The sequence below is a fragment of the Anguilla anguilla genome, chromosome 5 (genome assembly GCF_013347855.1).
Source record: "Anguilla anguilla isolate fAngAng1 chromosome 5, fAngAng1.pri, whole genome shotgun sequence".
NCBI lineage: Eukaryota > Metazoa > Chordata > Actinopteri > Anguilliformes > Anguillidae > Anguilla > Anguilla anguilla.
In genome coordinates, this window is record NC_049205.1 from 48,719,033 (window position 1) to 48,733,097 (window position 14,065).

At 41.5% G+C, this 14,065-nt stretch overlaps 1 protein-coding gene across 2 annotated transcripts in view; it reads left to right on the top strand.

The window, feature by feature from the left end:
• LOC118226709 (microtubule-associated protein 1B-like) overlaps window positions 1–14,065 on the top strand; it is a 50,181-nt gene that overhangs the window by 8,336 nt on the left and 27,780 nt on the right. The window contains exon 1 of one of the 2 annotated variants that reach the window (XM_035416518.1): window positions 12,294–12,446. The exons of the other annotated variant lie outside the window; for it this stretch is intronic. The gene's annotated coding sequence lies outside the window, so the exon portion shown is untranslated. Of the gene's footprint in view, window positions 1–12,293; window positions 12,447–14,065 lie in introns of those variants that run through there. 2 annotated transcript variants of the gene reach the window in all.

Sequence of the window (14,065 nt, forward strand, 5' to 3'; positions counted from 1 at the left end):
TCTGCTTGTGCCCTCTAGGCAGCAGAGTGGGGTACTGGATTGGCAGCCCTCTCTCTAAACTGAGAACTCAATCCTGGAAAATACATTATATGATCAAAGGTACCTGGACACCCCTTGGTTTGGGGCTGTTTTTAATGGTTTGGGCTAGGATCCTTAGTTTCAGTGAAAGAAAATCTTAATGCTACAACTTGCAATCAAATTCTAGTCAATTCTGTGCTTCCCCGACAGTTTGGGCCCTTTCCTGTTCCAGCATGACAATGCCTGTGGACACACAGCAAGTTCCATATTGAAATGGTTTTGTGCCCAACCTCACATTCAACCTGGCTGAATGGAAGCAAATCCCTACAGCCATGCACATCTAGTATAAAGCCTTCCCAGAAGTGTGGATGTTGTTATAGCCACAAAGGGTGAACCAACTCCATATTAATGCCCATAATTTTGGATGACTTGTTGAATGTCAAGTGTCCACATACTTTTGGCTAAGTAGCATATGTTCTAATGCTTAACCTAGTCTTGCTTTGATAAAAAGGAACATATGTTCTGTTTCACTCAGACTTTGGCATGTTATATGCTATTGTCAACAAGTAGGTTGTCAGTTTAAAAAAAGAAAACCTACTTTCAGAAATTGAAAATGATTAAAAAAATGTTATTGTGGTATGTAGTGTTTGGCTGGTTTGAGGGGGCAGGGGGTTTGAGGGAGCTGGTGTGAGGTCTGGGGGAGCAGAAGAGCAGTCATCACCGATGGTGTTCTTTAGTTCATGCTGGACACACAGCCATGTGGATTGAGTGGAGGCATCGCCCCCATTCTCTCCAGCAGCAGATCTCTGTGTTTCACTGCGGAAGCCTGCATTAATATTTATTGCGCTGCGAGGGATAGCACAGCAAATCTGTTCATATTTCTGCTGCAGTGTCAGAGAACACAGCTCCGCACTGCCCCCTATAACCCACTCGTTTCTCTCGCTCACCCTCTTTCTCTCTCTCCCCTCTTTCCCTCGTGGACTACCATCCCTTGTCACATCATTCCCTCCCCCTGTTTTTGTTCTCACTAAATTAAAATTCTCTTCATTGTTTTTTTTTTCTGGTGAATCATTTTCCCATCGTCATGTCTCCAGGCATCCTTGGCCTGTGTGTTCCCCCTACTTTCTTTCTGATGAATAATGTAGCCATTTTCCCTTAACTATTCTTCCCCCAATATATAATGAGCCCCCCTGCTTCCTGCTCCTTTCTCACAGCCCCCCCCCCCCCCCCCCCCCCTTCCTTTCTCAGTGCAGACTGAGCACAGCTCTGTTGAAGCACAGGAGCAGTACAAGGTGCTGTAGAATATGTAAGAAACAGGGTCACTCATAGGCCCCGAAGGCAGTGTGCATTAATGCTATAATGCACGCTAAAAAACACATTGGGTTGACTCTGGGAAAGCCAGAGAGAGACAACCTATGAAGGGGAGTTCACACAAAGTTTCTCTATGGGCTTCACCCCATTCCTCAGGAAGTCTTTCTATTTTCTCTCAACAGTGCAGCCCCACATCAGGCAAGATTGTTTACTCCAAGTGATTCTGACACACTTTGAACCTTGCTGTGTGGACCCCGCCATTGGGTTCCACAGACTGAACCCACCCTGCACCCTGTCTGCAAAATAAACCCTTAAGTCATACATAGATAGGAGAGACAGAAATTGGTGTTGGCTTTGCGAAGGTGTTGAATTTTCACAGAGCCTGCAGCAGCAATGGTCAAATTTTTTTAAACCAGTAATCAAAAAAGATTTTTTTTTGTCTTTATTTGCCCTGATACCAATTTGCTAAATAGAAAAAGAACAATACAAAAACAAATGTACTTTCTCTGTTCTTGGTTATTGCTCAGTTTTTATAAAATGGCTTTAGCGCAAGGAAGGATGAATACAGAAACATACTTTTGGTTGGTTGCCTGTGTCAGGGATTTAGCTCCTCTGGGTGTTAATGAGACATGAGAGAATTAGAAGAAAATAAGAGTCCCTTTAATGTGTTATATAATTGTGCTTTTCACATAGCACTGTGTTCTAATACTGTCACAGTATAATTGCAATAACTTTAAAATGTAAAAGTAAACAGAAATAGAAGAATTAATTTAATTCTTGTTATTTTTAATGGGAAAATGATTGTGTGTCTGTGCATATTCCCTCTCTATTTATCTTCATGTTTTCACATGTACCACAAAGATTATCATTTTCAGTTGCTCAGTAGGTTTCCCTTTAGCATTGGAAAGCTTGTCATGTATGTGTCATGTAGTAATCGCACGTATACATATTTGTTTCCTATGTTCACAGCACTCACAAATAATATAACTCTAATGAAGACCAGCCCATTCCGGGATATGATCAGTATCCAGAATCAACGAGTTAAAAAGAGATGTGTTCCCATCATTCACAAGAGACCTGGACACTTTGAAGCTCTCTCTCACATAGGCAAGTGGGCTGAGAGTTTATTTTATATGAAGAGAGCTCCAAGGAACAACAGCCCACGATTATTCCGCTGATCTCCCCACGCAGACCACTAGCAGGCTCAAATTACTGTCCAGCAGCTAGGAATTCGGAAACATATGCCGATTTATAGCATTATTACTGTATAAAAGTCTATTTTACAATAGGATGACCAGCATTTAAATATAGACAATGATTATTCAATTCAAGTCCGACCAGGGGACAAGTGGGTGAGGGAACACCCATCAGACAAGTAGAGGTGATATGTTGTTGTTTGACTACAGGGACTGAGTCCATGGTACCAGTTGCAAGGAACCTGTACAATCTGAAGCTTGATCAGGCCCATTAAAAAAGGCCAGCTGTTTTAGCTGACATTTTTTTTATTGCTTCTGTCTGATTGCTTAGACGCCAGACTTTTCAGTGATAGGCCTGAGACAGTGGTTTCTTGCTAAAGTATGCTATGTATTTTATTTCACATTGGGTGGTTTGTGTTTTGGGAGGACAGATAAATAAGTGCCGGGAACAGGGAACTGTACTCTTATGGTAGACTTCTCCGTGTCAAATTTGCTTCAAACACTGCATTAATCTGTGTCAGCAGTCATATAAGATGTACGCTGCTCCTGCCAAACAACCGATGCTAAGCGGGTGTTGGTTTGGTTGTGTGAGAGCTATTTTGGGAAAATTAAGTTGTTATTGTAATTGCAGTTGGTGGGCCAATAGGGGTCAGTCTTCCTTCCTGCTCAAATAAAAATGTAAAACCCTTATGTCCTTGTGCAGTGATGGGAATGCTGTGTTGTAATAAGATAAAATGAAAAATGGCTGCCATGCATCACTCCGGTGGCTAATATACATTGGTATTGATAGAGGAGAGTTTGCCTCCCTCTTGTTTTGAAGTGCTTTGAGCTCATTAAATCCAAATTATTAGTTACATCATTAGTTACATAAATGCATTATGAGTGTCCAATAATACCATGGCGGATTTTAGTTTGCTCACAGATACTGATGGCAATATATATCACACTAATATGACTCAATGACCCAGTACCTCAAAGCCCTAATTTTCTGTCGTATCAAAGGCTTGTGAAATATAAATAGTATTCATCTGGCATCAAAATAGATTTAGTCAGTATGAGCAGCAGTCAGTCATCAATAATTTAAAAGTGAATTCCCAGGCAGTAACCAAAAAAAATAAAAGTGACTCCAACTTTGGTTTTAGAATAGATACTTCAATAGCTGGCTCTGGTTGCATATAGCTGTGTTATGTAAGTCCTGTTATAAAAAAATAGTCCTTATATAATTAACCCTAAGATTATGTGCCAGAATGAGATCACAGAGCAACAGTTCTCTCTGTTATCATTAGCTGCTAGGGCCTTTCTGTGTGCATTCCAGCAGTAGCACAACTGCTAACTGCTGTAGCCCCTCTGTAATCCAGAAAAAACCCTGCTCGTAGAGGTCTTAGTGTTGCCCTGTACTCCCACTCTAAAACTTGTACAGTGTAAACTTATCACCTCAAAGGGCATCTGAAATGCATTGTCTTCCCTTTATAGTATCTTGCAGCACAGTGTCTCACCAGTCAACCATGATTGGTCTTGAGTCCAAATGTTTCCTCAAAACTGAATGCAATGTTATATTTTCTTGTTCAGTCAGACTTACACAGAGCCAGACATACATGGATAAAACCACACCCTTATGCCGCCAAATTCTTACAAGAATAACAGCTCACACTGTGTCACCTGTGTGCACTAATACAGACATAGTGTTTTGAGTTCTACGTGGATGGATGTCCTGTGACAAGCCTTTTAAATGCCTCTTCACCACCAAACAGCTTCTAAATCATCTTGAAGCCCTAACTGCAAAATGTGACCAAAACCAACATTGGTTGTGGGGATCAATATTCAACTGCTGTGCTCTAATTCTACTGTATGTTCTGTAAATAAACTATTTCTCTTAACTATTCAACAATTTATTTATCAAGAAATGGCATTTATTTTTAAGAAACCTACTGCACAAAATGACATCTGCCTCAAAAGGAATGACATCTTATTTACTTATATTGTTCAGTAATTAAAAGTTAGTAATCATTAATTAATCAAAATAAGATTAATCAATCAATCATAATAATATGATAAGCTAAATGTTGCAGGCCGGCCTTCTACTCACCCTAAACTCACCCTGTAATTTTTAATTATCACATACTAACAGCAGGCAAACAATCAAGCAGATGCATTTATGTGCATAAATTTAAATAACAATTAAAAAACCTGTATAAGTGCAAGCTTTACTGACTAATTTTTTTTCTAAAATAAGACAAAGCAGCTTGCACAAAGCAAGCATAAATTCAACGCCACATTTTTTTTACTACCTTTTCTGATTTCAATCTCAGGTGAGATAGCTAAATCAGCGAAGTCCATTAACATTACAATCGACTGCACACCTTAAACAGATTTGGCAGGCTATTTTTCCAGCAGTCATTTGCTTTGAAGGGAAAAGGAAACGGAGAGAGTGAGATAAACGGAGATACACTGCTGCTTCTCTAACGAGAGATGAGCGGCTGCCGGCTCTCATTAATGTTCGGAACACAGAGCGACGCTCCCCGATTCCAGGTCCTGACTTTGGACAGGAGACAGGCTTCCTCTTTTCAGGACTCTATCTGGCAAAGATGACCCAGCGTCGCAAAGGTGTCTCAGGGGTATAGAGCATGCGCAGAGCAGCGCAGCCTTCGTGTCTGGAATACTAACGCGGAAGCGCAAGAATGCACCATCATCATGGCCGATTGTATCAGGAGTGCCTTTGTGCTTTTCCCACTAGTAACAGGGGGATCTTTATGCTTCAGCCATACTTTATTTATTTAAGACATCTCATTATTTTTTGTTGATTGACCTGTTGCCTTGATTATTTACATGAACACATGAAGATCAGTTCTGAGGAAAAAATATTGCCACATATAATGAATTATAAGTATTGAGAATATATTTAATTTTAAACATCCTTCAAACAATATAGATTGAGCTGCAGACTTGGGCATATCTCTGATCTCAGCGCAGAACTATGGCAGTGCCTGTAGTAATTTGTCTCAAGGAGGCATACAGACACCAGCCCGAATAACCCGCTATGAATAAAGTCAGTGTGTGAAACTGTTCTAGTTTCCCGTGTAACTGCCAGTCCAGCAGACTGCCAGTCTGGGCTGAGACTGCACCTGCCACGGTGTTATTTCAGACACCTTTATCTCGGAGAGGACCCATCTGCGGAACAGGTTATCGCTCTCTGCCAGACACGGACCCGTTCCAGTCGCATTATCACACTGAGCCTTTTTGGCATTCGTTGTCCATGGCAACATTCAGGAATTATGCGTTTACAGTGAGCAGGATATTCATAGTGTGTGGAATAAACTTTCACAATTCACCGATTGAGGTTTCTCGTTTGCAGTTCAGCGGCAGACAGAAAGTGAATTGTGCATTCTGGAGGTTCTAATCAGACGTTCGATCGCCAGTCCTGGCCACATTAATGTCTCAAGGTCATTCCTTCCCTTGCAGGGGGCCCTTTTTGGTCGGGCGCAGAGGGCTAGATTAGTTTACCCTAACAGGAGGGCGCATGTAGGGACCACCGGAGAGAAGACAAAGGCGCTGAAAGTGAGAGTCCGTCCAGCTCTCGGGACCCTTGACTCTATTTTTACTTGGCTTTACTGCCTTGAAGCAACCTTTGTCCCTCTAAAAAAAAGAGCTTCCCTGCTTAATTCTTAGATAGGTGGTGCGAGTGACATGGATAGTACCTCTCTGTGAGGGCCCGGGGAAGAGACGCGATCAGGTTCTGCACTGTGACAGCAGAGGTCAGAGCTGAGACCTTGTCTGGACAAAGGGCTTCTGTGAGCGCGCATCAAGATTCACAGATTTTTTTTAAGAGTGAATTCTCTGTTATAACTGCTACATTTCCCTTTTGAAACATTTTATGAAATATCGCATTGTTGTCTCTTATTTGAAAGTATTGCCTATATTAAATATACTAAATATTTAATTCAGAAAAATGTAACTCTAGGAACAATGATATTTCTGCCCCCCCCTATTGATAAACCAGAGAAAGACAGTTATTAGCTAAATGTAACTAGTTGTTCAAAAACATTACAATTGAAATGAACAGCCACAATTGCCTTTATTTAAAACAAATCTTTGTTAAAGGACTTATGCAAAATCTTTCATTGACTCTATCAACTGTTGGAGGAAGCCAGTATCTCTCATTGTACCAGTAAACTGGATTTGCTGCTGTTTTCAACTCAGTTAACTGTGGATAATTTCACGGCAAATTGAACTGAATAGAAAATGTCATGTATACTGAATTAAGGAACTAGCAGTAAGTAACATATAAGATTGAAAAACATCAAGAAAGAAAACAAGAGAGACATGAGTCTCACTATCCATGTCTCATCTGTTTTTTTGTGAAGTGGCCTCTCTGTTAAACTCTCAGGCCATGTGATGACCATGTCCAAGAGAGGGGGAGGGGGGGTGCTTCAGGACAATCAGGCAATAAAAAAGATCACTGCACATCTCTGGAGAGAACGAGGGAGCAAGAGAGAGAAAAGGAGAGAGGTGGGTTGCTTTAGTTAGCAGACCCTCGGCTGCTGACTGCATTTCTCAGTTAATTAACTGTGTGTAGCACCACAGGGCTGATAGTGATGGAGACAAAACAGCAAGGACAAACTGGCCAATGCCACCACGCACAAGTACCTCTCGAAAAAATCACATTACCTACGTCCAGCTGAGGCCAGCCGCTACAGGGGCTCCTGCCATTGGACGGATCAGGTGTGACCCTCCCAGCTCTACCCTGCCCAGTGCTGACAAGGAGGTTTCGGGAGCTCAGCGTATGACACAGACAAAGAGAGGCTGACAAGGCAGAGAAATGACTGATACCCCATAAGGCTCAGAATATCCGAAGCGCACAGATCCCGTTTTTACCGGAGTCCCAGTGGACCTCCCTGAGCGCAAGGTCATATTCCTCATGAATCATGCAGGCATATATACGGCTTGACTGCTGCAAAGAGGTGGACAAAAAGCGCATTTGAAAAACAGGGATTGGACCAATCACGTCTGCATGCATTGTTTCTGTTTTCCAATGTCACAAGGGACACCAACACATCATTTTTTCTATTTTCTTTCAGTGAAATAGCTTTTGCTATTGTGGTTCCACTGGCTCATGCTCAACTCATTTCAGGACATACATGTCCACTGCGAAACCACATGACAGATCGTTCGCTGCTGTTGCACGGTGCAGATTTTCTCTGCCTCTCTGGCGGTTTATTTTTTATATGGATTTTTGGTGTTCCAGTTCAGTGCCAGCGATCGGTCAAAGTGATTCAACTACACCTTTTGAAACAGACATAAATCATCCTATGCAGGGATCAATTGACTTCATTTAACACTGTTGCCATCTAAAATGAGGGGATAGTTTAGACTTGGCCTGAGAAAAGTTAACTTATTTAGCTAAAGTAGATTCCTCTGAGGTATAAGCTATTCATTTCCCTAGGTGCGGCTGCTATTGGTCCACTATATACTAAATTTTGGCACAACATAACACTGGTCTCGTCTTACTAAGAATATTTACGTTTCATCAGATAGAACAGAAATAACAGCAGTTTAAACCTAAAACAAAACAAGTTACCAGAGTACATATTAAATATTCAGTGTTGATTGCTGTGAAGCAGGAGTAGTAAGGCATTGTATGAGATTGTATTTATGGGACTGAATTGTATGAGATTAGCTGTCCTGAGTTACGAAGAATGAAACAACACAGTTAAATGTGTATAGAACACGTACACACACACACGTGCACACGCGCACACACAAGCACATGCAGCTTATCTATGCATGCTTGTATAGTGCTAGTATAATTCCTTTTGGAAGAGCTGCGTAAAAATCATAAGTGCTGTAGATTACATTTAAAATGGAAGAATAAGACATCAGGTAAACTTCCCAGAACCTCCCAGAGCGGCTTTAGAATGTCGTCAGCCGGGACGGAGGCGTTCCCCGGAACGATGGGGGTGTTTCATGCATTATTGAAGCCCGTTAATAATTGAGTGCAGGTTATTGATCCCGGTCCTTGATAACTCTGCAGTCCGCATGCAAGGGCTGTAAATCAGCACGAGGCGTCTGCAGTCAGCCTCATCCCGCCATTGATCTCTGGGTGGGGTCCTGCAGCACGCGTGTCCTCACACACAAAAGCACACACACGCACAGGTGTGCACGTGCACATACAGTACCCATCATCGTCAGATTGAACAATAGAGACAAGCTTTGATCTGCTGAACAAACACACACACAAAAAATGTGGACAGCTTACAAAATATCTTATTCTTTCAATGTAATTTGTATGCACTTATTTTTTATTTAACCAGCAGGACCCTTGAGATAGAAATCTTTCAGGGAAGACCTGGCCATGACCACCGGCATGTCAAACATGTCAAAACAACACATGAGAACACAATAAAAACATGAAACACTTTTTGTCCATAGACAGAGCTCACACATCCTACTCTCTTGTGGCACCCATGTATCACAGCTGACGACTTAGCTCTGCCTCCCATCCTGCCCGTCCTCTCCTTAGTATTAGCCTGAATTTGATGCGGTGCTGTAATATTGTAGCACCAGAAGGACCTAGTCTCCACAGGAAAGATTTTTTTTTTTTTTTTTTACTGTTTCCTGGAAGTTTGAGTTGTTGTAGAGTAGCCCTGGGGAGTGAGCCTGTGGTTCAGTTCAGTGGATGGTTTTTTCAAGTGGCGCTCAATTGCTGAATCAAGACTTCAAGGCCTGTCATGTGCCATTACAGCAAAGTACAGGGGAGTGGCCTGGGTGTGCGGCTGTGGAGCAGGGCAGCATGGGGGGGTCACAGAGGTCAGGGAAGGCGCATGCTGCCGGTAAAAGGACTGTGATTAAGGAACCAATTACACATTGTTCTTCCTTTGCAGAGCAGTAAAGGAGAAGGTGGGATGGAGGGAGGGAGAAAAAGAACGAAGGCAGTGTCGTAAAACCTCAGTGAAACATGAGCCATCCCTCAGGCGCAGTCATGTGACAACAGCCAACTGCTATTCAGATACAACACACAAGTCAGAGGTATAGGGGGGGGGATGAAATAGCTGGGATGATTCTGCAGGGAGAGATATTGCTGTGGCGGGATGGGTGTGGCACTGGAGTCTCTGCACCAAACAGTTGTCTGAGATTTAGACCACATCTCACACAAAGCCATTGAGGACTACAACAACAGCTCCTCCAGATCGACAGACACATGACTTTTTAAATGGAGAGGGGCGGTAATATTGACTCAATTTATACTGCATTGAATCATAATAGTTTCACAATGTCCAAAGCTTTGTATATGGCGTACTGTGCCAATGTCTCTACTTCAAAGAAATGTCTTACTACCTTTTATTGATAGTCAAAAACTCAAAAAAACTTATTTTGTATATTTGCATCTCAAAGTAATCTTAACCATCCTCCTTCATCAAGAAAAAATTAATATGGTGGCCATTTCACATATATCATGTATCCCTAACTATTAATAATTCTTAACAATATTCAAAATAGAAATGTATTTCACACTGTGTTTTGATTAGCATTAATTAGCATTAATGCAAACAATGAAATGCGTGTGAATCATTAAGATGTAAATGTGCTGTAGTTGTGTATTCATTTTTGACTGCTTACATAACCATTACAGTACCCTGTTTTCCCAGACTGTGGACCTACTTTTCTGCAAGTGAAAAAACATTAGAGCATTATGCATCTAACCAAATGAAAACACAGACTGCATAACTCTGATAATCCTATGTCTGACATGGCTTTGTGATGGGGGTTCAAATTTAGAATGTTCATTTTGCCACAACTCAAGTGATTATATACCACCACCCCCATCCTTCCATCCATCTATCCATTCTCTCTCTCTCTCTCTCTCTCTTTTTATCGATGGTGTCTGGTTGCTATTTCTGTTTGATCAGTCCCACCCCTCAGCTGCTGGGATAGGAACAGCTGTTCCAGAAAGTGCCCCACCACAATCCGGCCACACCTAACAACCCTATCCCTACCCAGAGCCCGGTCTGTAATTCCCCTGATCGGAAGCCTAGCACGTGCTTCCAGTGTGCTCTCGGTCTGGATAAAAATAGATGAGATTAATATTTTGATGGATTGTTGCTGACTTATTACTAGAGTATTGAGTTTTCTATGGTCCAAGGACTAGTATAAAGTTCCAAAGCTATGGTATTGTGGACAGTGTCGCTCAAATTATGAATGACAACAGTTGTGTGATGGGGGGAATTACAGCGGAGGAGACACAAAGCTGTCAATCAGAACAGTAGAACTGATCTGAGGAGTGAAGGTTGGCCAGAAGACAGCACTTCACACCTTAACTTTCCCTTGATTGGTCATTATCACATTGGGGTTATTTTACTAATTTAACTGAATCAATTTCCAGTCATGCCACAATGTTACGTTATTGCAGATAGTGGAGGGCTATCCAATATCATGCGTCAAACCCATTTGTCGGCAGACAGATTAAAGTTTTGAATTCATTTTAGTCAGTCAGTGTGCTCTTCCTGGAGCACTATGCAGGCAGGGATATGAGCTCATCTTTGAAAGATCCATTTTGGCTTCAGTTCTAAATCACATCAACATGGGAATTGCTATATTTTTAGACTTTGAACCCTAACAACAATAATACTGTAAAGCACGCAAACTCAGAACGTGGTATATGTAATCTGAATATTTATTTGTTCTACTTCTACCATACCGAGTTTCTGCAATTTTAGATTTATCTAACACTTTAATGGTATCTCCTCTAATTTGTTGTGTGGACTTCAAAGGCTATTTAAAAATGCTTAAAAAGATCCCATGAAATAGGCTATGCAAATAAGGTTTAGCAATAGGCAGTGGCAATATGAGTACAAAAAAGGTACCACACTCTTCTCAGTGGTGAAGGCTGTAATGTGACCAAGCTTGAAGCCCTTAAGTTCGGGTTTGAGTCAGCCAGTACTGTTGCTTTTTTATTTTTAGCTTGGTTTCAGTGGTGGAATGAAACCATTTAACTCAATAACAGTGCAATAACAGTTGTAAATGTGTGAAAAATCTTTGTAGATGATAATTTTTTGTTAATTGTTCATTACTGGTTGGACTGGAGCTATATTCTGCTACAGTATGTGCATGCACATTATAGTTCATTGAGGGACCAGAGACTTTAACAGAACACTTTTAAAACAATTCATAAAATGGCTTGCTCTCATGCCTCACTCCACTCACTCTGCAACTCATCATCAATTTTTGATGCCTCTTCAACTCTATGAAGCTAGGCTCGAGTTTGCAATGCAGTTTGGACAGTAAGAGACACAGACAAAGATACACACACACAGGACTTGTCCTTTGTCCCTGTTCATCAACAGTTGCAGAACTGAGTGACCAGGACCACAGCCAATGTATAATATTCGTCTATGATGTATTGGAAATGCAATTTACACTTGGATAAGGCCTTTAGACTGAATCAATAAAGTAATTTAATGACGCGTATGGTGCCCGTGTTTACCTTATTGTAGCCTACCTTATAGATCAGGGTGAATTGGATCTTTGTGAGTTCCGTCTGCGAGTTATATTTGGAGCCTATATTCCTACATGATTTTCTTTCAATGCCGCAACATGTCTCTGAATGACAAGTAGGTTAAAAACGTAGGCTTATTACTACGTAAGAAAATTAGGCTTTCTTCGGCAAGGGAGGGGTTAACAGTGCCTTTGCGAGTAGTCCAGCGGCCCCTCCCTGGACCGCCACCGGAGCTCGTTCGATTTGCGATTGCTGACGGTGTTACTGCATCCCTTAAGCTACACGACGCTCGCTACATCCGTATCTACCGATCAACCCACCCGACCCCTCCCTCTCTCCGACCACCGAACGCACACAAGAACAGCTCAGCGTTTGTTCACTCTCCGGCAGCGAGACACACGGTGTATACACACAGCCTTGCATCAGCAACGGTACGTAAACGTGTGTGAAATATATTTTACCAGTGTCCTAACGGCTACGTGCTCATCGGCATAGTGCATTTATAAACTGTCTTTGAAATTGTGTGCATCATTTATTCTGACACATCGTGCGCTAACACTAATGTATCGGATTGATATCGAGCCGTCAGGTTGTCGGAAATCGCCTGGAAGCGTCATTTGTCTACTCGTTGCTTGTGTGCTATTTTGTTTCCCTCTTTCGTTCGTGAGGCTACACTACATAACCATTTATGACACCTTTGTAGAAAAGCAAGGTTTCGTTGTCATTTTATATTGTGTTGGAAAGGCAATGTGATTTTGAGTAGCCTATGGTTTAAGATTCAAGATCCAGTGGACGTTGTGAGTGGGAAGGATACACAGATGCATAGGTTGGAGCCTGACCATGGAGAATAGACTTGTTTCTTAAATATGCATTAAGGCTAGAACTACCAGGACATATGACAAGGTAGGCTAAAGAGCGTGCTGGCGTTGAGTTTGCCCATCATTTCGCCTTTTCTGCCAAAATAACGTGATTTGTCTGATGTGATGCTAAATAACGCGAAGTCTTTAGGATTTGAACGTCTGGTAACGCATTAGCTAGCCCCGAAATATGAAAACCGGCTGCTTATGTGTGTCTTTGGCCGACATTCGTTTTATGTCAAATATAAAAGGAATGTCTATGTTGAATCCTACCATGTCTACCTATCGCACATTGGCTGTGGTGGTCTTGATTTTCGTGCGAAATAAAAACCCGCCCCCTGTTCGATGTACGTGCGCGATTTTAGTGAGTAGGCTATATACGTTAATGTAAATTTCACATTGTCTTAAAAGCTGCTACAAATCTGGCGATGGGAAGTTTGATGATTGAGATTATGAGAATGTGACCTAAATATGTTCTAAATTCGAGAATTCTTCCAGATGAAAAGAGAGAAAATAGTTTGGACATACCCGCTCATGAAATTGGAAATTATAGTAGCCTAAATTTACATTACGAGTTGCGTGAAGACATGGATTTATACATGGCCTTGAACATAAGGTTGGATAAACGGGCACATGCGAGCGCGTCTACATATGTTTACTACAATTTCCAATTTGGTATCATTTATCTGTTCTTCCAATTCATGTGTATAATGGACAAGCCGTTCAGAAATGTGAATTGCGCTCACAGATGAGACATGAGCTCGTCTTTGAGTGCTCCACTTTAGCTTCAATCCTAAATCTTTAGCTTCAACCATAAATCTCCATCTACCCTCTATTTCCCTGGAAAAAAAAATAGTTTTCATGATGGGGGATTATGTATTTCTATACAATCCCATTTGGATAAAAAAAACCCTCCCTGCATCTTACTTTTGATTGCCAAATAATTATGTGACTTATATAAAAACTAAGTTAATGATTAGTTGTGCTAGTATTGCTTCAGTACTGTGGCAAATGGTCTATTGTGGGAACGTGTTAGATTCATAGTTTGTACGCGCCTCTGTGAATTTATACCGGGGTGGGGGCAACTGTGTGGCTCTCTCCACCGTCAGAAGCTGGCCACACTCTCAGTGCTTGCCATTTTCTTGATTTTTCTAACTAACGGGAAAAAGATCAGTCTAAAGAGAGAACCGACA